Source organism: Hypanus sabinus, chromosome 27 (genome assembly GCF_030144855.1).
Source record: "Hypanus sabinus isolate sHypSab1 chromosome 27, sHypSab1.hap1, whole genome shotgun sequence".
Lineage (NCBI taxonomy): Eukaryota > Metazoa > Chordata > Chondrichthyes > Myliobatiformes > Dasyatidae > Hypanus > Hypanus sabinus.
In genome coordinates, this window is record NC_082732.1 from 28,388,032 (window position 1) to 28,412,083 (window position 24,052).

Consider the following 24,052-nt stretch of genomic DNA (forward strand, 5'->3'; position numbering starts at 1 on the left):
CTGAGATGCCTCTGATACTTCAGTTGCTGGTGAATTTGTTTCTGAAGTTGACTCAGTAAACCTTGATAATGCCGCGGAAGTGTGGTGCGATTCTGATTGAGGCAGAGTTGCCGATGAAGGCTGTGTTGAGGTTTGATGGAGTAGTGTTGTATGTTCAGTCAAAGACGTTTGCTGTGCTGTTGGGGGTGTCTCTGATGAAAACTTGGATGTTGCTGAGAAATGCGCTGTCTGATGGGTCTCTGCAGACAACTCAGTTTCCGTTGATGATGGTGCTGTAATTGAATATGTTTCCGAGGGGGAGAGAGTTGCGGATGATGACACTTCTGAATTGTATGGTCGAGATTGTGTTGTCGGAGATTCCTGAGTGTGTGCTGGGGTTCCTGTAGAGGGGCTTCTGATTGTGGATGCTTCGGTTGGTGGAGAACTTTCTGATGAGGATGCAGTCATTGATGATACTTCTATTGTCGTAAGGATTTCTGATGACGATTCCCTTTTTGATGACATTTCCGCTGATGTAGAATATCTTTCTGTTGAGTACTCAGTTAGCAGGGATGAAGGTGCTGTTGTTAAGTGTGACTGTGATGAGGACACACTGACAGATGACTCTGTTAACGTACTTGGATGTGATTCTGGTGAAAATGCTGTACTTGCGGATTCCTGCGTTGATGGCTGTGTTTCTGCAGAGGTTGTTGTTGCTGAAGATGCTCGTCTTCCTCTTGGTGTATGCGATGAGTGTTCCGTTGCGGAAGTTTCTTCTATTCTGCGTGAATACGTTGCGGATAATGTCTCAGTCACTCCTGTGGTTGGTGTTGTGAAGAGTTTTTCGGATGGCGATATGGTTTCTGTCGAGGCTCGTATTGTGTTTGGGTGTGTCGCACTCAAAAGTTGCTGGGTTGTGCTCTGAGGTTTTTCAGTTGAGGACACATAGGTCGCTGGTGCTTCTGATGTTGCTTGGGATTCCGATGAAGTTTCTGTCGGCATCGTGAGTTGTGTTGATTCAGAATATCTTGTGGTGGAGCTCTCAGTAACCGAACTTAATGTTGTTGCTGTTACGTGGGTTTCCGATGGGGACACGGTTTCTGAGGAAATTCGTGTTGTGCTTGGATGTGTTTGTGCTGTTTGTGGCGATTCTGATGTTGGTGGAAGACTTTGTAAAGTGGATGTGGTCATTGAAGATAGCTCCGACATTGTATGGGTTTGTGTTGAAGTCTGAGATGCCTCTGATATTACAGTTGCTGGTGAATTTGTTTCTGAAGTTGACTCAGTAACCCTTGACAATGCCGCGGAAGTCTGGTGCGATTCTGATTGAGGCAGGGTTGCCGATGAAGGCTGTGTTGATGTTTGATGGAGTAGTGTTGAATGTTCAGTCAAAGACGTTTGCTGTGTTGTTGGGGGTGTCTCTGATGAAAATTTGGATGTTGCTGAGAAATGCGCTGTCTGATGGGTCTCTGCAGACAACTCAGTTTCCGTTGATGATGGTGCTGTAATTGAATATGTTTCCGAGGGGGAGCGAGTTGCGGATGATGACGCTTCTGAATTGTGTGGTCGTGATTGTGTTGTCGGAGATTCCTGAGTGTGTGCTGGGGTTCCTGTAGAGGGGCTTCTGATTGTGGATGCTTCGGTTGGTGGAAAACTTTCTGATGAGGATGCAGTCATTGATGATACTTCTTTTGTCGTAGGGATTTCTGATGACGATTCCCTTTTTGATGACACTTCCGATGATGTAGAATATCTTTCTGTTGAGTACTCAGTTAGGAGGGATGAAGGTGCTGTTGTTAAGTGTGACTGTGATGAGGACACACTGACAGATGACTCTGTTAACGTACTTGGATGTGTTTCTGGTGAAAATGCTGTACTTGCGGATTCCTGCGTTGTCGGCTGTGTTTCTGCAGAGGTTGTTGTTGCTGAAGATGCTCGTCTTCCTCTTGGTGTATGCGATGAGTGTTCCGTTGCGGAAGTTTCTTCTATTGTGCTTGAATACGTTGCGGATAATGTCTCAGTCACTCCTGTGGTTGGTGTTGTGAAGAGTTTTTCGGATGGCGATATGGTTTCTGTCGAGGCTCGTATTGTGTTTGGGTGTGTGGAACTGAACAGTTGCTGGGTTGTGCTCTGAGGTTTTTCAGTTGAGGACACATAGGTCGCTGGTGCTTCTGATGTTGCTTGGGATTCCGATGAAGTTTCTGTCGGCATCGTGAGTTGTGTTGATTCAGAATATCTTGTGGTGGAGCTCTCAGTAACCGAACTTAATGTTGTTGCTGTTACAAGTGTTTCCGATGGGGACACGGTTTCTGAGGAAATGCGTGTTGTGCTTGGATGTGCTTGTGGTGTTTGTGGCGATTCTGATGTTGGTGGAAGACTTTCTGAAGTGTATGTGGTCATTGAAGACAGCTCCGACATTGTATGGGTTTGTGTTGAAGTCTGAGATGCCTCTGATACTTCAGTTGCTGGTGAATTTGTTTCTGAAGTTGACTCAGTAAACCTTGATAATGCCGCGGAAGTGTGGTGCGATTCTGATTGAGGCAGAGTTGCCGATGAAGGCTGTGTTGAGGTTTGATGGAGTAGTGTTGTATGTTCAGTCAAAGACGTTTGCTGTGCTGTTGGGGGTGTCTCTGATGAAAACTTGGATGTTGCTGAGAAATGCGCTGTCTGATGGGTCTCTGCAGACAACTCAGTTTCCGTTGATGATGGTGCTGTAATTGAATATGTTTCCGAGGGGGAGAGAGTTGCGGATGATGACACTTCTGAATTGTATGGTCGAGATTGTGTTGTCGGAGATTCCTGAGTGTGTGCTGGGGTTCCTGTAGAGGGGCTTCTGATTGTGGATGCTTCGGTTGGTGGAGAACTTTCTGATGAGGATGCAGTCATTGATGATACTTCTATTGTCGTAAGGATTTCTGATGACGATTCCCTTTTTGATGACATTTCCGCTGATGTAGAATATCTTTCTGTTGAGTACTCAGTTAGCAGGGATGAAGGTGCTGTTGTTAAGTGTGACTGTGATGAGGACACACTGACAGATGACTCTGTTAACGTACTTGGATGTGATTCTGGTGAAAATGCTGTACTTGCGGATTCCTGCGTTGATGGCTGTGTTTCTGCAGAGGTTGTTGTTGCTGAAGATGCTCGTCTTCCTCTTGGTGTATGCGATGAGTGTTCCGTTGCGGAAGTTTCTTCTATTGTGCGTGAATACGTTGCGGATAATGTCTCAGTCACTCCTGTGGTTGGTGTTGTGAAGAGTTTTTCGGATGGCGATATGGTTTCTGTCGAGGCTCGTATTGTGTTTGGGTGTGTCGCACTCAAAAGTTGCTGGGTTGTGCTCTGAGGTTTTTCAGTTGAGGACACATAGTTCGCTGGTGCTTCTGATGTTGCTTGGGATTCCGATGAAGTTTCTGTCGGCATCGTGAGTTGTGTTGATTCAGAATATCTTGTGGTGGAGCTCTCAGTAACCGAACTTAATGTTGTTGCTGTTACGTGGGTTTCCGATGGGGACACGGTTTCTGAGGAAATTCGTGTTGTGCTTGGATGTGTTTGTGCTGTTTGTGGCGATTCTGATGTTGGTGGAAGACTTTGTAAAGTGGATGTGGTCATTGAAGATAGCTCCGACATTGTATGGGTTTGTGTTGAAGTCTGAGATGCCTCTGATATTACAGTTGCTGGTGAATTTGTTTCTGAAGTTGACTCAGTAACCCTTGACAATGCCGCGGAAGTCTGGTGCGATTCTGATTGAGGCAGGGTTGCCGATGAAGGCTGTGTTGATGTTTGATGGAGTAGTGTTGAATGTTCAGTCAAAGACGTTTGCTGTGTTGTTGGGGGTGTCTCTGATGAAAATTTGGATGTTGCTGAGAAATGCGCTGTCTGATGGGTCTCTGCAGACAACTCAGTTTCCGTTGATGATGGTGCTGTAATTGAATATGTTTCCGAGGGGGAGCGAGTTGCGGATGATGACGCTTCTGAATTGTGTGGTCGTGATTGTGTTGTCGGAGATTCCTGAGTGTGTGCTGGGGTTCCTGTAAAGGGGCTTGTGATTGTGGATGCTTCGGTTGGTGGAGAACTTTCTGATGAGGATGCAGTCATTGATGATACTTCTTTTGACGTAGGGATTTCTGATGACGATTCCCTTTTTGCTGACACTTCCGATGATGTAGAATATCTTTCTGTTGAGTACTCAGTTAGGAGGGATGAAGGTGCTGTTGTTAAGTGTGACTGTGATGTGGACACACTGACAGATGACTCTGTTAACGTACTTGGATGTGTTTCTGGTGAAAATGCTGTACTTGCGGATTCCTGCGTTGTCGGCTGTGTTTCTGCAGAGGTTGTTTTTGCTGAAGATGCTCGTCTTCCTCTTGGTGTATGCGATGAGTGTCCCGTTGCGGAAGTTTCTTCTATTGTGCTTGAATACGTTGCGGACAATGTCTCAGTCACTCCTGTGGTTGGTGTTGTGAAGAGTTTTTCGGATGGCGATATGGTTTCTGTCGAGGCTCGTGTTGTGTTTGGGTGTGTCGAACTCAAAAGTTGCTGGGTTGTGCTCTGAGGTTTTTCAGTTGAGGACACATAGGTCGCTGGTGCTTCTGATGTTGCTTGGGATTCCGATGAAGTTTCTGTCGGCATCGTGAGTTGTGTTGATTCAGAATATCTTGTGGTGGAGCTCTCAGTAACCGAACTTAACGTTGTTGCTGTTACATGGGTTTCCGATGGGGACACGGTTTCTGAGGAAATGCGTGTTGTGCTTGGATGTGTTTGTGGTGTTTGTGGCGATTCTGATGTTGGTGGAAGACTTTCTGAAGTGTATGTGGTCATTGAAGACAGCTCCGACATTGTATGGGTTTGTGTTGAAGTCTGAGATGCCTCTGATGCTTCAGTTGCTGGTGAATTTGTTTCTGAAGTTGACTCAGTAAACCTTGACAATGCCGTGGAAGTGTGGTGCGATTCTGATTGAGGCAGAGTTGCCGATGAAGGCTGTGTTGAGGTTTGATGGAGTTGTGTTGAATGTTCAGTCAAAGAAGTTTGCTGTGTTATTGGGTGTGTTTCTGATGAGAACTTGGATGTTGCTGAGAAATGCGCTGTCTGATGGGTCTCTGCAGACAACTCAGTTTCCGTTGATGATGGTGCTCTAATTGAATATGTTTCCGAGGGGGAGAGAGTTGCGGATGATGACACTTCTGAATTGTGTGGTCGTGATTGTGTTGTCGGAGATTCTTGAGTGTGTGCTGGGGTTCCTGTAGAGGGGCTTCTGATTGTGGATGCTTCGGTTGGTGGAGAACTTTCTGATGAGGATGCAGTCATTGATGATACTTCTTTTGTCGTAAGGATTTCTGATGACGATTCCCTTTTTGATGACATTTCCGCTGATGTAGAATATCTTTCTGTTGAGTACTCAGTTAGGAGGGATGAAGGTGCTGTTGTTAAGTGTGACTGTGATGAGGACACACTGACAGATGACTCTGTTAACGTACTTGGATGGGTTTCTGCTGATAATGTTGTACTTGCAGTTTCTTGTGATTTTGGCTGTGTTTCTGCTGATCCTGCTTGTCTTCTTCTTCGTATATGCAATGAAGGTGTCCTTGAATGTGTTTTTGTCCAAGGTCTTGTATCTGAAGATATCGTTGTTCTTGTTTTGGTGAGTGTTGAACTTTCATTGGCTGTTCCTTCTTCTGTTATTGATTTTGTTTCTGTTGAGGTTATGTTCTTTGAAGTTCCGTTTGTTGTTGAATTGTTTTCAGATAATATTTGAGGTTTTTCTGACTTGTCCATTGCCTTTGGATATGTTGTTGATAGTTGATCAGCTATCAATTAGAATAGTGTTGTTAGTTCATTTTGCAGTTGAGGCTTAATTTTTAAAATCATTCTAAAAATAATGAATAATTGGAATGTATGAATTGATTGATTTATAATTCATGATTTTTGCTGGTTATGACTTTCTAGCACTCTCCTTGTGTCTGCTGTGAATGGTGATTGGGAACCTGAAGCATCACAGGGTTCTGTCGTTAGGCTCACATGGGCCTCGACACTGTGGACAACTGCAGGACTTCATTGTCAATACAACTGGCTGAACTCCACTGATTGCAGAGTATGCTTTGGCCACACCCAGCAGCATTCTGTTCACAGGAGCAACTGTAAATGCCCTATCTCATGCCACTTTGGGGAATGATTGTTGTTCTAATAGATGAGAATTTGACTGACTGATTTCATATACTGTGAAATGAAGTAGATGGAATTATAACTGAATTCACTAAACTGTAAGTTGATTGATTAAACTGAGATTCCTTCCGCTGCTGATACTGATCTTGGTGTGATCCTGAGCTCTTGAAAAGGAAGGAGCCAACCTGTTTGAATACCATTAGACCTTGGAAGTGAATGTATCTCATCTGAGGCCAACTATCAGGCTGCACTTGTCATATCATATTCCGTTTTAGTCAGCCTGCTGTAGTGAAGATGTCATAGAATGCAGAAAGTATTTACATTGATTTTGCCAAGACTTGAGGGATGCAGTTGTGAGGAGTGATTGCTGGGACTTTATTCCCAGAAGTGTCAGAGACCTTGAAGCAAGGGGTCAGGGCAAAAAATGCAAGGAATGTTAGAAGCGTGTGGATCACAGAGAGAACAGAGGAGGTCCACAGAAAATAATAAGGCCCCAGGAGTATGAAAGGACCTTGATGAGTAAGTTCCAGAACCCCTGAAGATGCTAGCACAGAAAGATGAAGTGGTTATGAAAGCATATAGGATGCCTGATTTCATTCCAGGGCATAGAATATTGGAGTAGGGAGGTTATGGTGCAATTTTATTTTAAAAATAGTTCAGCAATACTTGAGTACTGTATGCAGTTCTGATTACCAAGCTGTAGGAAGGACATGATTGTAGCAGAGAGGGTGCAAAGTACAGACAACATCTGGATGTTGCCTGGGATGGAGCATTTTAATTAAAATGATAGACTGTGTTTGTTTTCTTTGGAGAAAATAAGGCTGAAAGGGGACCTGATACAGAATCAAAGAGGAACTAAGCATCAACATCGCTGGAGAATTAGCAATGAAGGGGAAAATCATGGAGCACCGGACAGTTTGCTGACATCAATAAAGCTGAGATGGAGACATATAAGATGCAGATGCTGGAATCTGGAGCAAAAGATCTTCTGATCTGCATGACTGGCCACTTTCCTAAAGCAGTACATTCCAATTGATCCTCGTTACAAATAGAGGAAAGAGGGGGAGCAATAGTGACAGGGGACTCAGTAGTCAGGGGAACAGACAGGAGATTCTGTAGACATGAACAGGATGGGTATTTTGCCTCCCAGGTGCCAGTGCTAGGGACATCTCGGATTGCGTCCTCAGCATTTTGGAGAAGGGAGGAGAGCAGCCAGATGTGTTGGTACATATTGGTACCAATGACATAGCATGGAAAAGCAACAAAGTGCTGAAAAGAGAATTTCGAGTGCTAGATAGAATGCTAATATGCAGGACCTCCAGAGCAGTCATTTCTGGCTTGCTGCCTGTGCCACACGCCAGTGAGGGTGGAAAAAGATGATTTGGTAGATTAATGTTTATCTAAGAAGTTGGTGCAGAGGGCAGGGCTTCAGGATCTTGGATCATTGGGATCTCCTATGGGGGAGGTATGACCTGTTCAAAAGTGACGGGTTGCACCTGAACCCGAGGAGATCCAATATTCTGATTGACAGGTTTGTTAGAGCTGCTGGGGAGGGTTTAAACTAATTTGGCAGGGCGGTGGGAATCAGAGTGAATGGTCTCAGAAGAGGACAGAAGGTTAAAAAAAGCAAAGATAACGTGCAATCAGACAGTCTGGAAGGGCAGACAGATACTAGGTCAAAATTGCAGCCAGCAGGGTGAGTATCAGTGCATTAGTGATGCAGAACCAATAAAGGGTGGCAAATACAGCACTCAAAGTGTTACATCTCAATGCATGGAATATAAGAAATAAGGTGGATGATCTTGCTGAACTATTACAGATCATCAGGTATGATGTTATGGCCATTGCTGAATCGCGGCTGAAGGATGGTTGTAGTTGGGAGTTGAATGTCCAAGGTTACAAGTTGTATTGAAGGGTTAGGGAGGTAAGCAGAAGGGTGACATGGTTCTGCTGGTAAAGAACAACATCAAATCAGTACTACAAAGGAGAAGGTGCTCAAAAAGCTGAAAAACCTAAGGGTACATAAGTTACCTGGACCAGATGAACTGCACCCTAGGTTTCTGAAAGTGGTAGTGATTGAGATTGTGGAGGCATTAGCAATGATCTTTCAAAAATCATTAGCCTCTGGCATGGTGCCAGAGGACTAGAAAACTGCAAACATCTCTCCACTCTTTAGGGAAGGAGGAATCCAGCAAAAAGAAAATTATAGACCAGTTAGTTTGACCTCAGTGGTTGGGAAGTTGTTGGAGTCAATTGTTAAGGATGAGGTTATGGAGTACTTGGTGACATAGGACAAGATAGGACAAAGTAGCATGGTTTCCTTAAGAAAAAATCTTGCCTGACAAACCTGTTGGAATTCTTTGAGGAGATTACAAGTAGGATAGCTAAAGTGGATCAGTGGATGTTGTATATTTGGACTTTCAGAAGGCCTTTGACAAGGTGCCACACAAGCGGCTGCTTGCCAAGTTAAGAGTCCTTGGTATTACTGGAAAGTTATTGACATGGTTAGAGCATTGGCTGATTAGTAGGAAGTAGCAAGTGGGAATAAAAGGATCATTTTTCTGGTTGGCTGTCAGTGTCTAGTGGTGTTCTGCAAGGGTCAGAGTTGGGACCGCTTCTTTTTATGCTGTATGTCAATGATTTAGATGATGAAATAGAAGGCTTTGTGCCAAGTTTGCAGATGACATGAAGATTGGTGGAGGGGCAGGTAGTGTTGAGAAAACAGGTAGGCTGCAGAAGGACTTAGACAGATTAGGAGAATGGGCAAGACAGTGAAATACAATGTTGGAAAATGCATAGCCATGCACTTCGGTAGAAGAAATAAATGTGTAGCCTATTTTCAAAATGGGGAGAAAATCCAAAAAACTGAGATGCAAAGGGACTTGGGAGTCCTTGTACAGAACACCCTGAAGGTTAACTTGCAGGTAGAATCAACGGTGAGGAAGGCAAATATAATGTTAGCATTCATTTCAAGAGGTCTAGAATACAAGAACAGGGATGTGATGCTGAGGTTTTATAAGGCACTGGTGAGGCCTCACCTTGAGTATTGTGAATAGTTTTGGGCTCCCCATCTAAAAGAAGATGTGTTGGCATTGGAGAGGGTTCTGAGGAGGTTCACAGTCATGATTCTGGGAATGAAAGGGTTATCATACAAGGATATTTGCTAGCTTTGGGTCTGCACTCACTGGAATTTAGAAGGATGAGGGGGGATCTCATTGAAATCTTTCGAATGTTGAAAGGCTTAGACAGAGAAGATGTGGAAAGAATGTTTCCCATGGTGGATGAGTCCAAGACTAGAGGGCAGAGCCTCAGGATAGAGGGGCATCTATTTAAAACGGAGATGTGGAAAATTTTCTTTAGCCAGAAGGTGGTGAATTTGTGGAATTTGTTGCCACATGCAGCTGTGGAGACCAGGTCACTGAGTGTATTTAATGCAGAACTTGATAGATTCTTGATTGGACATGGCATCAAAGGTTATGGGGAGTGGGTCTGAGGAGGGAAAACAAAAAGGTTCAGCTATGATTGATTGGCAGAGTAAACTCTATTGGCCAAATGGCCTATTTCTGCTTCTATGTCTTACGGTCTTATTTCAAAGTAAAATTTGTGTCTGAGAAAGCAGAGGTGAAAGGTCAGAAGGAAATCCTTTTGAAGATTAACAAAGCATCTTTACTAACACTACTGAGTTGATTGTAATGCTAATAAGGCTACATCAAACTTTGGGCAAAGGAAGGCTAAAAAAGATAATAGCTTACCTAAGTCTGTGTTGTTTTGACTGCAGACTGCTGCAACGTTCATGGACTCAGGGACATGGACTGTATTTTTTTATTTTACTGCTCTCTTATGTGTACTAAGTGTGCCTTGAGCTGTGTCTGACTGTTTTTGGGGTGTTGAATTAAACTTGAGCTTCAACTTCTACTTAAATCTTTTTGTTGGATCTCCTCTGGTTACTAACCGAAAATGGACCTTACAACAAAACATTTAAAGTTACTAAATATAATTTTAGTGCCATAAAAGAAGAGCAGGAATACACTGTTTGGCCTTTGGAGCTGTTCTGCTATTCAGTTCCATTATGACTGATCATCTACTGTATCTCCATTGCAATTGACTCCCTATAACTTTTGATGCATTTGTATCTGTTCCCTTCTCTGATACCTTCAACAACTTGGTGTCTATGGAACTGTGATAGCAAATTCCATGGGGTCATTGCCCTCTGAGTGAAGACATGCCTTACCCACCATTTTGATTCTGCAATGGAGAAGAATAAACATTCAGTACTTCAGGCCAAGAACCACAGCCCAAAATGTCAACTGTTTATTCCTCACCATAGATCACGCCAGCAATTTCAAGTTCCTGGGTGTCAATATATCTGAAGACCTAATCTGGTCACAACATGTTTATACAGCTATAAAGAAGACAAGAAAGTGGCTATATTTCATTAGGAGTTTGAGGAGATCTGGTTTGTCACCTAAAACACTTGAAAACTTCTACAGATGTACCATGGAGAGCATTCTGATTGGCTGTATAACCATCAGGTATGGGGGGGGGGGGCGCGAGGCTACTGCAAAGGATCGAAGTATGTTGCAGAAAGTTGTAAAATTAGTCAGGTCCATCATGGATGCTAGCCTCCGTAATATCCAAGACATCTTTAAGGAGCAGTGCCTCAGAAAAGCAGCGTCCATCATTAAGGACCCCTACAGCCAGGGCATGTCCTCTTTTCACTGTTACTGTCAGGAAGGAGGTACAGAAGCCTGAAGGCACACACTCAGTGATTCAGGAACAGCTTCTTCCCCTCTGCCATTCGATGTCTAAATGGACATTACCTGAATACTTTTTCTTTAAATGTCTGTTTTTGTACTACTTATTTTAACTTAACTATTTAATATATATATATTTTTAAAATGAACATAATTCAGTTTTTTTCTATATTGATCATGTAATGCATTGTACTGCTGCCACAAAGTTAAAACATTTCACAACATAAGCTTGTGATATTAAACCTGATTCTGACTTTGTTTGCAAATTAACAGCAAATTGTGTTCTGAGACTGCAATCCAGACCTTTGCAGCCAGTGCAAACAGCATCCTTGCATCCAATCTGTCCTTCCCTGCTGCAGCTTTAGAAATTTGAATTAAATCATTGCTCATTCTTCTGAAGTGTAGTGAATACTTTTTTTATTGAGAGATACAGCACAGTAACAGGCCCTTCCGGCCCAATGAGCATGCGCCACCCAATTACACACGTGACCAGTTAACCCCTGCCTCTTTTGTAATGTGGGAGAAAACTCGAGCACCCAGAGAAACCCAAGTGGTCATGGGGAGAAGGTGCAAACTCCATACAGGCATTGGCAGGATACCTAATCTCTCCCCATATAATAGTCTGCTCATTCTAGTAAACAACCTGACAAGCCTTCATTGCACTCCTTTGGCAAGGATTTTGTTTCTCTGATAAGGACACCAAAATTGCACAAAAGGCTCTGGATGGAGTCTCACCAAGGCATTTTATAACAGTAGCGATCACCCTTGTTTCTGCGCTCAGTTCCTCTTGCTATGAACGTCAACATCCATTTGCCTTTTTAACTGGTTGCTTACAACTACATGTTTACTTTCAGAGGCTGCTGTCCAAGAACATCCAAGTTCCTAAATATTTATTTACTTACGCACTTAACACCACGTAAGTAACATGTCTTCTTTCTGTTTTCCTGCCAAAGTAGGCACCTTCATGTTTATCCATGTTATATAGCATTTGACATTTTTCTGTCCACTGCGTATGCCACCCTCAAGCCTCCTTGTATCATCCTCACAAGTTATAATCACATCGTTTAGTTTCTTCAACAAGTTTCACACATTACATGTTGCTCCCTCATCCAAATCATTGACATACGGTAACAACAGCTGAGCTCCTAACACTGATCCATATGGGACCCATTAGCCTCCACCTTGCCGTCTGGAAAAGTCACATTTATTCTTATTCCATTCCTTGTCAAACAACTTATTTTCAATCCATGCTAATACATTACCCTTATACGTGTGCTTTAATTCCTGCATGAATCATTAATGTGAGAATTTATCAAAGGCTTTCTAAAACTCCAAGGATACCACAACCACTGGTTTTCCATTACTGATTCTACAGAAACACCAGTAGGTTTGTCAGATGACTAAACATCCTGAAACCCATGATAACTTCGCCTAATCTCACTGACCTTTCCAAATGCCATTATCTCATCCTTTATATATAGCTCCTGGAAATGTCCCAACTGCATATGTTAAGTCAACAAGGGTGTAGCACGTACCTTGTATTTTTTCAAACATATTCTTTTAATTAGTGAAGATTCTGTTGCCACTTTCTAATCTAAGAAAATGTTAGAATTCTGGACAGACAATCCTTCCACTATTTCCATGGCTACATCTGTTTAGCCTCTGAGGTATATATTATTGTGCCTTGGGGAAATATCAGCTTTATGTGCCAATATTTTCTCCAGCACTACTTTTCTTATTGATTAATTTTCTTTTGTTCCTCATCTTTATCGGATTCTTAGAATCCTAACATTTCTGGAAAGTAACATCCACCTCTGTGAAGACTGAATCCAACTACTTGCTTAACTGGTTTGCCATTTTCTCATTCCCCATTATGTGTTCTGTTCCAGGCTGATAGGAACCCACATTGACTCACTTACCCTTTTTTAATTTCATATTTATTCAGGCTTTTGCCATCTACTTTTTTTGTTCCCTGCAAGCTTATTCTTATGCTGTATATCAGCTCACTAAATCAACTTCTGTCTTCTGCTTTCCTGAAAGGTTGGCATAACATTGCAGGCCGAAGGGCCTGCACTGTAATGTTCTATGAAGTTCCAATCCTCATTTGTCTGGAACTCTTATTTGATTGCTCCTTAAAGATAAAACTGTCCTTCACTCCTTTTATTCGCCCTGTTTGGGTCACTATTTCTTTTCCTAGATGCTGCCTGGCCTGCAGAGTATTTTGTGTGTGTCACTACCAGCCTCAAATCCATATAGCATTTCTATTACTTGAGCAATAATCTTTCGATTCAATACTTTCCAGCTAATCTAATCAAGAGGTTCACACACACACATACCAACTAACCAAAATGTGGTCTAACAATGGACACAACCGCAACGTCCATTTATATAACACTGTTCACATTGACAAACATTCCACATCACATCAGCACAAAGTTGAGCCACAGAGAAAAAAAGGGTTTAAGAATCTCTTAAGGGAGCAGGGAAATATAGACGAATTGATAGATTTAGGAGAATAATTCCATGTCATCTGAACTGGCAAAGGAAGCGGTTGAAGCAGGTACAATATTATCAGTTAAGAAGCACTAGGATAAGTACATGGAGGAATATGGGCCAATCACACAGCCTTCTTTTTCTAAGCTCCATGTACCTATCTAAGAAGCTCTGAACAGACCCTATGTATCTGCTTCCATCACCACCACCAGCAGTGCATTCCATGAACCCACCACTCATTGCCTGAAACTTACCCCTGACATCCCTTCAGTACCTATTTAAAACTATGCCCCTGCTGAAACTACTAAAACAGTATTCTATTATTTTCATAAAACCTGGTCCATTATTCATTGCTTCACTATTTCTACAGATACAGGAATGATGTACCATGTAATATGCACTTCATAAACAAAACTGAAAATTACTTTAAAAATGACTTAAAATAGAACATAAAATTTTAACCTTCCCTAATGTTAATCGCTTTTCTAAACTATATACATATATTTAATTTCCATTCACAGACTTGTTGTAAATCACCACTTTTATATTATGAGGTTCCCAGATCTTGATTAGCATTTCTGAGTTCAGAATCTGTAATTCGCTCCTCTGCCACAAAATCACTAAAGTGTGGTTCATACAGTATTTTAATCAGTTGTGATATTATAAGGAACGTGATTATGGCAGAATATTCAGCATTAGAGATTTACACTGAATTTGTATTTTCAACATGGCAACTAAATGAGAAAACACTAACTGCTAGAAGCCCACTACAGCTCCGCAGGCATACATCAAGCCTGGGAGCATTTCAGGTGTAGTTCTCCCAGAAGGGAAACTGAAAAAAATTCAAACTTATTTATTGGTAGCAGATTGAATGTATTGAAAAATGCCTAACAGTGGAGCAAAGAGGTATTGGCCAATTTTTAAAAGTATCTTACACTACAACTCCCCACCCTCACATCTCTCTACTCTGTATGAACCATACATACAAGATGTTTTACACCACTCGTCCACCAGTTTCGGAAAAAAAGGCCAGTGGTGTGAAACCTTCACCTTGTACCGGGTCTACTAAGAGTGGCTGGTACTTCCGGTTTATATTTCACCCCCGGGCATAGTGTCCTCACTCGTGAGTAATTTATTGTGCATGATTTGCATGTAGCTATCCTCAACTTGATGCGTTTTGGAGAAATCATAGTTTGTATTTATAGTACTCTGTGTATACTCTATATTTACATTTAAAATGCCTTTGTTTGCATTTAGTCGTATGTTCTACCATACTCCACCCAGCCAGTCTTGTTAGCCGACTCAGTGTTATCTGTAAACACCTGTCTAAATAATTAATCGTATTAACAAATCGTTTGTTTCATCGTGGTATTGTTACTTTCCCAAGTTGTTTCAACACGTGGTGCCCCCCCCTCCCCAACTGGTGACTACTCCGGGTGATTATCTGTGAGGACATTGACCTCGAAACATGGAGGGTTTCCCCAATGGCCTGTGAAACAAGAATTAGACTTTGCCTGCTTTTAAGGAGGCACGTCCAAGCGTTTTTAATATTACATATAATAACAGAATGTGCAAGCAGGCATCCATTTTTATTATAAAGTTAGATTTATTTTGGACTACTGGAAGGGGTGGGAGAGGGAACAAGAAAGAATGCCAGTTTGCCCCGTCTGGACATTCCCCAGGTGGGAAATTGAATACTGTACTACGGTTCTTCTGCACAGAGGGAAATGGAAGCAGTGTTTTTATCTACTTAGATGACGAGGGAAGGAAGAGCATTTACATTGGAAGTTCAATGTCTTTACAAGACGATCAGAAATGCAGTAGCCTGTTTCTACCTGTTTTACTGACTGCTTTTCATTCCAATTTTTTGTCCGATCATGCAAGAAGAATGCGTCATCTGCATTCTGATGGACTGCCAGAGGGTGGCAGCAGCACCACTAGTTCCTCCATCCTCCCGGTGCCCCGGCTTTCTTCATTGAATACGTTTATACATTGAAATGGTGTTTTTTTAAACTCTTCATCCACAAGGGGGTGACTGTCCCTCATAGGAGAGTGATCAAAAGCAAAGCCTCCTTCGTAATTCTGTGTACACTTTTAACAACTGCCTGTGTGCTTGCGGAGTGGCTTCACGGTTGAATCCAACCACTTTTGCACCTGCTGGGAGGAGTTACAGGCTGCATTGTGATTGAGTAACTTTACCTATTGACCAGCTGATAATCTCGGAGTGATTTACAGGCTGGAATTCACTTGTAAGGATCAGGTGGTTTATACTGAGAATAATAGGTTGTTGAGATGAAGTTACAGGCTGGACTGGAATCCAATCAAAAACGTTTGAATGGAGTTTATACAAAAGAGATGCGTCTCTGTTAAAATATATTTCACAACAGCTAGCCCCAAAGTGGTCAGTGAAATACTTTCGAATTTGAGTTGCATTGTAATTACATTTGGATTGGAGGAAGTACTGCAAGCTGGATTTAGCCAGTTTGGAATTCAATGCTACAGAAGGCTGTGGAAACCAAGTGTTTGGGTACACTTCATTAATACGGGCATGAAAGGATATGGGGAGAAGGCGGGAGGACGGGGTTGACCCATCACTGAACAGACTTAAGGTGTCAATTGAGCAGGCAGTTTTTTGCTGAGCATGATTCCACCAGCATCATTTTGATAGTGACTGGATCATTTGTTTTAAGCGAAGCTGTTTAAGAACAAATATTTTCCAGGGCAAGTCAGTACCTAACACTTCTTCCAAGAAATTTTTGGAATATTGAATATTGACCTGAGATGGCAGCTGGGACCTTGGCTTAAGATTTCAACAGGAAAACATCTCTAAAAGTACCACGTTCCCTGACCGTTTTTGCTGAAATAGGACCTGGGTTTTGTGGTTGGTTATGAACTTAATCTGTAATGTCTGACTCAATGCCAAAGGTGCTATAAATAGAAGTCTGGCTGACACCTATTCTATGGAGAGTTCCAGACTGAAAATTAATTGTTTCCCGTTAGCTGCAATAAAAGCACAACTATTTTTACCTAGTATATTTAACTGATACTTTTAAATAATATTAAGTAATGACATTAAGGAGCAGATAGGGAAACAGATCCTGGAAAGGTGTAATAGTAACAGAATTGTCGTGATGAGAGATTATAATTTCCTAAATATAGATTGGCATCTCCCTAGAGTGAGGGGTTTAGATGGGGTGGAGTTTGTTAGGTGCATTCAGAAAGGTTTCTTGACACAATATGTAGATAAGCCTACAAGATGCGACTTGATTTGGTATTGGGAAATGAACCTGGTCAGGTGTCAGATCTCTCAGTGGGAGAGCATTTTGGAGATAGAGATCATAATTTTATCTCCTTTACAATAGCATTGGAGAGAGATAGGAATAGACAAGTTAGAAAAGTGTTTAATTGGAGTAAGGGGAATTATGCTATCAGTCAGGAAATTGGAAACTTAAATTGAAAACAGATGTTCTCAGGGGGAAAGTATGGAAGAAATGTGGCAAATGTTCAGGGGATATTTGTGTGGAGTTCTGCATAGGTATGTTACAATGAGACAGGGAAGTTATGGTAGGGTACAGGAACCGTGGTGTACAAAGGCTGTAATAAACCTAGTCAAGAAGAAAAGAAAAGCCTACAAAAGGTTCAGAGAGCTAGGTAATGTTAGAGATCTAGAAGATTATAAGGCTGATAGGAAGGAGTTTAAGAAGGAAATTAGGAGAGCCAGAAAGGGGCATGAGAAGGCCTTGGTGGGCAGGATTAAGGAAAACCCCAAGCATTCTACAAGTATGTGAAGAGCAAGAGGATAAGACATGAAAGAATAGGATCTATCAAGTGTAGCAGTGGGAAAGTGTGTATGAAACCGGAGGAAATAGCAGAGGTACTTAATTAATATTTTACTTCAGTATTCACTATGGAAAAGGATCTTGGTGACTGTAGTGATAACTTGCAGCAGACTGAAAAGCTTGAGCATGTAGATATTAAGAAAGAGGATGTACTGGAGATTTTGGAAAGCATCACGTTGGATAAGTCACCGGGACCGGATGAGATGTACCCCCAGTCTACTGTGGGAGGCGAGGGAGGAGATTGCTGAGCCTTTGGTGATGATCTTTGCATCATCAATGGGGACAGGAGAGGTTTCGGAGGATTGGAGGGTAGCGGATGTTGTTCCTTTATTCAAGAAAGGGAGTAGAGATAGCCCAGGAAATTATAGACCAGTGAGTCTTACGTCAGTGGTTGGTAAGTTGATGGAGAAGATCCTGAGAGGCAGGATTTATGAACATTTGGAGATATAATTAGGAGTAGTCAGCATGGCTTTGTCAAGGACAGGTCCTGCCTTACGAGCCTGATTGAATTTTTTGAGGATGTGACTAAACACATCGATGAAGGAAGAGCAGTAGATGTAGTGTATATGGATTTCAGCAAGCATTTGATAAGGTACCCCATGGAAGGCTTATTGAGAAAGTAAGGAGGCATGGGATCCAAGGGGACATTGCTTTGTCGATCCAGAACTGGCTTGCCCACAGAAGGCAAAGAGTAGTTGCAGATGGGCCATATTCTGCATGGAGGTCAGTGACCAGTGATGTGCCTCAGGGATCTGTTCTGGGACCCTTACTCTTCATGATTTTTATAAATGACCTGGATGAGGAAGTGACAAGATGGGTTAGTAAATTTGCTGATGACACAAAGGTTGGAGATGTTGTGGATAGTGTGGAGGGCTGTCAGAGGTGATAGCAGGACATTGATAGGATGCAAAACTGGGCTGAGAAGTGGCAGATGGAGTTCAACCCAGGTAAGTGTGAAGTGGTTCATTTTGGTAGGTCAAATATAAATATACCATTAATGGTAAAACTCTTGGCAGTGTGGAGGATCAGAGGGATCTTGGGATCCGACTCCATAGGACACTCAAAGCAGCTGCGCAGGTTGACTCTGTGGTTAAGAAGGCGTACGGTGTATTGGCCTTCATCAATCGTGGAATTGAATTTAGGAGCTGAGAGGTAATGTTGCAGCTATATAGGACCCTGGCCAGACCCCACTTGGAGTACTGTGCTCAGTTCTGGTTGCCTCACTACAGGAAGGATGTGGAAGCCATAGAAAGGGTGCAGAGGAGACTTACAAGGATGTTGCCTGGATTGGGGAGCATCCATTATGAGAATAGGTTGAGTGAACTCAGCCTTTTCTCCTTGGAGCAATGGAGGATGAGAGGTGACCTGATAGAGGTGTCTAAGATGATGAGAGGCATTGATTGTGTGGATAGTCAGAGGCTTTTTCCCAGGGCTGAAATGGTTATCACAAGAGGGCACAGTTTTAAGGTGCTGGGGAGTAGGTACAGAGGAGATGTCAGGGGTAAGTATTTTAATCAGAGAGTGGTGAGTGTGTGGAATGATACGATAGGGTCTTTTAAGAGACTTTTGGATAGATGCATGGAGCTGAGGAAAAATAAAGGGCTATGGGTAAGGTTGGGACATGCTCAGCCCAACTTTGTGGGCCGAAGGGCCTGTATTGTGCTGTAGGTTTTCTATGTTTCTATGACATGTGAAATTCTAGTCACTTGACTTGCATCGTCATCTGGTATGATGGGCAGGGGCTACTGCACAGGATCATAGTCAGCTGCAGAGAGTTGTAAAATTAGTCAGCTCTAATATGGGTACCAGCCTCAATAATATCCAAGACATCCTCATGGAGTGGTTATTAAGGACCCGCACAACCCAGGACATGCTCTCTTCACATTGTTACTGTCAGGAAGAAAGTATGGAATCCTGAAGCCACACACTCAGCAATTCAGGAACAGCTTCTCCCCCTCTGCCATCCGATTTCTGAATGGTCACTGAACCCATGAACGCTACCGCACTATTTTTTTGGGGTTGTTTTGCACTACTTATTTAAATCTAGCTATTTAATATACATAGATATACACTTATTGTAAATCAGTCTTTTTGTCTATATTATCATGTATTGCATTGTACTGCTGCCTCAAAGGTAACACATTTCACAACATATGCCAGTGATATTAAACCTTATTTTGATTTTTGTATTATAATCATAGATGAGCTGTTACATTTAAATTTCATCTCATGCTGCCTTATATTGGTGCACTGTCCTTTCTATTCTCAACTGAGAATATAACTTGTTACTGTTACTGAGGAACTAACTTGCAGGAGATTGAATTGGGCTTTGGGCTATCTCTTGTCTGTTACCTACACTTGTGTCAATTAAAATAGATCTTATCTGACCCAGATTCCCATTTTCAGTCTCCAATCACCCCTAAAACAATAACAATAGAGTCACAGAGCAGTACAACACAGGAACAGGTCATTCGCCCAATCCATTCCATGCTGAACATTTGATCTGCCTAATCCCATTGACTTGCACCAGACTATGGTGCAGGGGCCCTCCATACCCCTCTCATCTATGTACATCCAAATTTCTCTTAAGTGTTGAAACTGAACCCTCATCTATCACTGGCAACTCGTTTCACACTTTCACCACCATCAAATGAAGAAGATCCCTTTCATGTTCCCTTTAAACATATCACCTTTCACCTTAACCCATGATCACTAGTTGTAGTTTCAGCCAAACTCAGTGGAAGAAGCCAGCTTGCATTTATCCTATCAATAGCCCTCAGAATTTTTGTATGCCTCTATGAAATCTCCCTTCATTTTCCTACTCTCTAGGGAATAAAGTCCTAACCTAATCAGCCTTTCCAAATAACTCGGGTCCCCAAGTCCTGGAAACATCCTTGTAAGTTTTCTCAGCACTCTTTCAATATCATTGATATCTTTTCTGCAGGTAAGTGACCAAAACAACACACGGTACTCCAAATTAGACATCGCCAACATCTTACACAACTTCAACATAACATCCCACCCCTGTATTCAATACTTTGTTTTATGAAGGCCAATGTGCCAAAAGCCCTCTCTAGCACTATAAGTACTTGTGACACTGTTATCCCAGATCCCTCTCTTCTACTGCACTCCTGAGTGTCCTACCACTCACCATGCTACCCCAGTTTGTCCTCCTAGTGTATAACACCTCACACTTCTCTACATTAAATTCCATCTGCCGTTTTTCAACCTATTTTTCCAGCTGGTCAAGATCCTGCAGCAAGCTTTGGTAGCCTTCCTTGCTGTCTGCTATGCCCCCAATCCTGGTGTCACCTGCAAATTTGCTGATCCTCTTTATTACATTATCATCCAGATCACCGATACAGATTACAAATAATAATGGACCAACACCGATCCCTGCAGCACTCCAGTAGTCACGGGCCTCCAGTCAGAAGGGCTACCAACTATTACCATTTTTGGCTTCTCCTACAAAGCCAATGTCTAGTCCAAGTTATAACCTCATCCTGAATGCCAAGCAACTGAACTTTCTTGACCAGCCTCCTATGTGAGACCTTGTCAAAAAGCCTTGCTAAAGTCTATTTAGACAACATCCACTGTCTTGCTTTCATGAACTTTTCTGGTAACTTTCTTGGAAAAACCCTTTAAGTTTAATTAGACCTGACTTACCATTCACGAAAACTTAACTGAGCCATTGGTTAATCAGGGCAGTTGCTAATTTGGGACAACTCTTTAAGAACAGAAACTATTTGAGAAAATAGCCAGGATTCCCTTTGTTCATTAGGGACATTATATGTTTAAGCTGAGACAAGAGACTGTTGCTGAACAATTTCTAACTAGTCACGTGCACTATGTGTACCTGTTAGACACTACACCATGCTTAGAGTGAAAAGTTTTAAATAGTGTCAGTTTCGTGTGTTTGTGTTTAAAAAGCAGCAATTTTTGTCACTGATATATGGCAAAGAATAACCAGTAACACAATTCAGAACCGTTTTGTTCGCTGCAGTTTCAAGCATTCAGGCTTGGAGATGCCATAAATGCCTGGGAGTGAAAATGAAACAATTTCACTGCTTCAACAAGCTAGGAACTACAAAGACCTTTTTATACCTTTTTAAGTATTTCCAATGAAACTTTGGTTAATTGGGACAGCCGCTTAATTGGACCAAAACGTATTGGTCCCAATGAGACCCAATTAACCGGAATCCACTGTACATATATATCCAGTCCTTTCTAGTAAATTATCCAATACTGATTTCAGGCTCACTGGCCTATAATTTGCCGGTTTAGTTTTAGACCCTTTAGATTCCTGAACCTCCACCTTTCCTACAATACTCCTTACATTGAAATATACACAACCCAGAACATTAGTCCCACCACACTCAACCTTCAATTCCTGACTTTGTATATGAGCCCAACAACATCTTTCCCCAAAACCACACCACTCTCTACTCTGGCACTCTGGTTCCCATTCACCTGCAACTCTAGTTTAAACCTCCTCCCCTCTACCTCCCCACCCCACCCCAACTCAGTCAGCACTCACAAACTTCCTGCAAGGACTCTATTGAATTTCTGGCATATTGCTAATGTCTTCCAAAGTGAAGACTAGCAAAAAGTACTTACTCAAATTGTGTACTATTTCTTTATTCCTCATTATTACCTCTCCAGTGTCCTTTTCCAATGAACTGATGTCCACTCTTGCCTCTCTTTCACTCTTTATAAAAAAAATTGTGTATCCTCTTTCATATTATTGGCTAGCTTGCCTCCATATTTCATCTTTTCTCTCCTTATTGGTTTTCCAGTTGAGTTATGTTGGATTTTAAAAGCTTCCTAATCCTCTAGCTGCCCACAATTTTTTGCTACACTCGCTTTTGTTTTAATGCTTTCTTTGACTTTTCAGCCTCGATTGCATCATCCTCTCTTTAGAATCCTCTCTCTTCTTCTTTGGGATGAACCAATACAGCATGTTCCGAATTACTCCCAGAAATTCCAGCTATTGCTGCTCTACTGTCATCCCTGCTAGTGTCCCCTTCAAATAAATTTTGGCCAGCTCCTCTCTCATGCCTCTGTAATTTTCTTTACTCTACTGTAATACTCATACATCTGATTTTAGTTTCTTCCTCTCAAAATACTTTGCTTCCTAAGGGTTCCTTTACTTTAAACTCCTTAATCAAATCTGGTTCATTACACAGCACCCAATCCAGAATTGCTTTTTCCATAATGGACTCAACCACAAGCTGCTCTAAAAAGTTATCTCTTAGGAATTCTACAAATTCCTTCTCTTGGGATCCAGCACCAACCCGATTTCCCCAATTTACCTGCATATTGTAACATTGTCCCTTTTACATGCCTTTTCTATCCCCCATTGTAATTTGTGCTCCACATCCTGGCTATTGTTTGGTGGCCTGTATATAATTCCCATAAGGGTCTTTTTTGCCCTTGCATTTGCTTAGCTTTAAGATGGCACTGATATTTCAACTCATTAAGCGCATCGCCAATGGGAATCATTGAATATTCCCATTTAGGACTATGACAGCTGAAATCCACAGTCACAGACATGTGATGGCCGCTCTGGTTTCACAGGCGATCTTCAATAAGCAAATTGATACTCAAAATCGATGAACCTCGGATGGCAGACTTGGGTTGTGAGTGCAGTTCCCCTTTAAGAAAACAGAAGCAGGAATGGCACACCAGTCTACCGGTATGATTGAAATGCCTTAGACTCCTCCGCTTCTGACTATCCTGCTGGAAAATAAAACTGAAAACCACAGAGCAAGATTGCAATACCAGGGCGACATCAGGGACGCACACAAAATGCTGGAGGAACTCAGAAGGCCAGGCAGTATCTATAGAAAAAAGTAGTCGATGTTTCAGGTCGGCAGGCCTGAAGAACAAAAAAATTCCATTGATGCTGCCTGACCTGCTGAGTTCCTCCAACATTTTGTGTGTGCTGCTCGGATTTCCAGTACCTGCAGATTTTCTCCAGTTTGGGACATCAGGGACTGCTGTGTACTTTGCTTCATGGAAATGTGGCTATCCCCTCTAATTTTGGACACAGCGCTGTGGCCTGATGATTTCACTATAATCCGCAAAGCCAAGTCAACTCAATCTTTTAAAGGTAGAGGAAATGGAGTTTGCTTTATGGTTAACTCATCATGGTGCACAGATGTGGTCATTTTGTCTCAGTCCTGCTCACCTGACCTGGAACGTCTGGCGGTCAAATGTCATCCCTTTTATCTGCTGAAGGAGCTTTCTGCCATCATCCTGGTAGCAGTGTAAATTCTACCTCAGACCAATGTCAGGCAGGCACCGGAGGAGCAGAGCACTGTAATCAGCGGATACAAAACAGCACACCCAGATGCCCTCCCTATCATTGCGAAGGACTTCACCAGGCCAGCTTGAAGAAGTCTCTGAACAACCACCACCATCATATCGCCTGTGGAACCAGAGGAGCTGTTACACCACCATCATGAACGCTTACATTGCCATGCCACGCCCTCTTTTGGACAATCCCATCACCTGGCTGTACTTCTACTCCCAGCATACACGCAGAGACTAAACACTGCAGCATCAGTGGCAAGGACCAAGAAGGTATGGTCAAGGGAAGTGGAGGAACACTTGCAGGAAGGCTTCAACTTGATCGGCTGGACAATATTCGGGGATTTATCTTCGAATCTGAAAGAATACACCGCAGTTGTCACCGACTTCATCAAGACCTGTGTGGATGAGTATGTGCTTTGAAGAACATACCGGACATACCCAAACCTAAAGCTTTGAATGAACCAGGAGATTCGTAGTCTGCTGAAGGCTTCATCTGTGGCTTTCAATATTAGT